Below are 3,441 nucleotides of genomic sequence, written 5' to 3'. Positions count from 1 at the left end.
AACCCTAACCCTAACCCTAGCCCAAATAACCCTAACCCTAACCCTGACCCTAAACCTAACCCTAAACCAAATAACCCTAACCCTAACCCTAAACCAACTAGCCCTAACACTAACCATAAGCCTAACCTTTACCAAAATAACCCTAACCATAACCCAAACCCAACTAACCCTAACCCTAACCCTAACCCTAACCCTAACCCTAACCCTAGCCCAAATAACCCTAACCCTAACCCTAACCCTGACCCTAAACCTAACCCTAAACCAAATAACCCTAACCCTAACCCTAAACCAACTAGCCCTAACACTAACCATAAGCCTAACCTTTACCAAAATAACCCTAACCATAACCCAAACCCAACTAACCATAACCCTAACCCTAACCCTAACCCTAACCCTAACCCTAGCCCAAATAACCCTAACCCTAACCCTAACCCTGACCCTAAACCTAACCCTAAACCAAATAACCCTAACCCTAACCCTAAACCAACTAGCCCTAACACTAACCATAAGCCTAACCTTTACCAAAATAACCCTAACCATAACCCAAACCCAACTAACCATAACCCTAACCCTAACCCTAACCCTAACCCTAGCCCAAATAACCCTAACCCTAACCCTAACCCTGACCATAAACCTTACCATATACCAAATAACCCTAACCCTAACCCTATACCAACTAGCCCTAACACTAACCATAAGCCTAACCTTTACCAAAATAACCCTAACCATAACCCTAACCCAACAAACCATAACCCTAACCCTAACCCTAACCCTAACCCTAACCCTAACCCTAGCCCAAATAACCCTAACCCTAACCCTAACCCTGACCCTAAACCTAACCCTAAACCAAATAACCCTAACCCTAACCCTAAACCAACTAGCCCTAACACTAACCATAAGCCTAACCTTTACCAAAATAACCCTAACCATAACCCAAACCCAACTAACCATAACCCTAACCCTAACCCTAGCCCAAATAACCCTAACCCTAACCCTAACCCTGACCCTAAACCTAACCCTAAACCAAATAACCCTAACCCTAACCCTAAACCAACTAGCCCTAACACTAACCATAAGCCTAACCTTTACCAAAATAACCCTAACCATAACCCAAACCCAACTAACCCTAACCCTAACCCTAACCCTAACCCTAACCCTAACCCTAACCCTAGCCCAAATAACCCTAACCCTAACCCTAACCCTGACCCTAAACCTAACCCTAAACCAAATAACCCTAACCCTAACCCTAAACCAACTAGCCCTAACACTAACCATAAGCCTAACCTTTACCAAAATAACCCTAACCCTAACCCAAACCCAACTAACCATAACCCTAACCCTAACCCTAACCCTAACCCTAACCCTAACCCTAACCCTAACCCTAGCCCAAATAACCCTAACCCTAACCCTGACCCTAAACCTAACCCTAAACCAAATAACCCTAACCCTAACCCTAAACCAACTAGCCCTAACACTAACCATAAGCCTAACCTTTACCAAAATAACCCTAACCATAACCCAAACACAACTAACCCTAACCCTAACCCTAACCCTAACCCTAACCCTAGCCCAAATAACCCTAACCCTAACCCTAACCCTGACCCTAAACCTAACCCTAAACCAAATAACCCTAACCCTAACCCTAAACCAACTAGGCCTAACACTAACCATAAGCCTAACCTTTACCAAAATAACCCTAACCATAACCCAAACCCAACTAACCATAACCCTAACCCTAACCCTAACCCTAACCCTAACCCTAGCCCAAATAACCCTAACCCTAACCCTAACCCTGACCCTAAACCTAACCCTAAACCAAATAACCCTAACCCTAACCCTAAACCAACTAGCCCTAACACTAACCATAAGCCTAACCATTACCAAAATAACCCTAACCATAACCCTAACCCAACTAACCATAACCCTAACCCTAACCCTAACCCTAACCCTAACCCTAACCCTAACCCTAACCCTAACCCTAGCCCAAATAACCCTAACCCTAACCCTAACCCTGACCCTAAACCTAACCCTAAACCAAATAACCCTAACCCTAACCCTAAACCAACTAGCCCTAACACTAACCATAAGCCTAACCTTTACCAAAATAACCCTAACCCTAACCCAAACCCAACTAACCATAACCCTAACCCTAACCCTAACCCTAACCCTAACCCTAACCCTAACCCTAACCCTAGCCCAAATAACCCTAACCCTAACCCTGACCCTAAACCTAACCCTAAACCAAATAACCCTAACCCTAACCCTAAACCAACTAGCCCTAACACTAACCATAAGCCTAACCTTTACCAAAATAACCCTAACCATAACCCTAACCCAACTAACCCTAACCCTAACCCTAACCCTAACCCTAACCCTAACCCTAGCCCAAATAACCCTAACCCTAACCCTAACCCTGACCCTAAACCTAACCCTAAACCAAATAACCCTAACCCTAACCCTAAACCAACTAGCCCTAACACTAACCATAACCCTAACCTTTACCAAAATAACCCTAAACATAACCCTAACCCAACTAACCATAACACTAACCCTAACCCTAACCCTAACCCTAACCCTAACCCTAACCCTAGCCCAAATAACCCTAACCCTAACCCTAACCCTGACCCTAAACCTAACCCTAAACCAAATAACCCTAACCCTAACCCTAAACCAACTAGCCCTAACACTAACCATAAGCCTAACCTTTACCAAAATAACCCTAACCGTAACCCAAACCCAACTAACCATAACCCTAACCCTAACCCTAACCCTAACCCTAACCCTAACCCTAGCCCAAATAACCCTAACCTTAACCCTGACCCTAAACCTAACCCTAAACCAAATAACCCTAACCCTAACCCTAAACCAACTAGCCCTAACACTAACCATAAGCCTAACCTTTACCAAAATAACCCTAACCATAACCCAAACCCAACGAACCATAACCCTAACCCTAACCCTAACCCTAACCCTAACCCTAACACTAGCCCAAATAACCCTAACCCTAACCCTAACCCTGACCCTAAACCTAACCCTAAACCAAATAACCCTAACCCTAACCCTAAACCAACTAGCCCTAACACTAACCCTAAGCCTAACCTTTAGCAAAATAACCCTAACCATAACCCAAACCCAACTAACCATAACCCTAACCCTAACCCTAACCCTAACCCTAACCCTAACCCTAACCCTAGCCCAAATAACCCTAACCCTAACCCTAACCCTGACCCTAAACCTAACCCAAAACCAAATAACCCTAACCCTAACCCTAAACCAACTAGCCCTAACACTAACCCTAAGCCTAACCTTTACCAAAATAACCCTAACCATAACCCAAACCCAACTAACCATAACCCTAACCCTAACCCTAACCCTAACCCTAACCCTAGCCCAAATAACCCTAACCCTAACCCTAACCCTGACCCTAAACCTAACCCTAAA

The sequence above is a fragment of the Sturnus vulgaris genome, unplaced genomic scaffold (assembly GCF_052056855.1).
Source record: "Sturnus vulgaris isolate bStuVul1 unplaced genomic scaffold, bStuVul1.hap1 Scaffold_500, whole genome shotgun sequence".
Taxonomy (NCBI): domain Eukaryota; kingdom Metazoa; phylum Chordata; class Aves; order Passeriformes; family Sturnidae; genus Sturnus; species Sturnus vulgaris.
The sequence above is the reverse complement of the archived record's forward strand: the minus strand, read 5'-3'. Positions refer to the sequence as shown.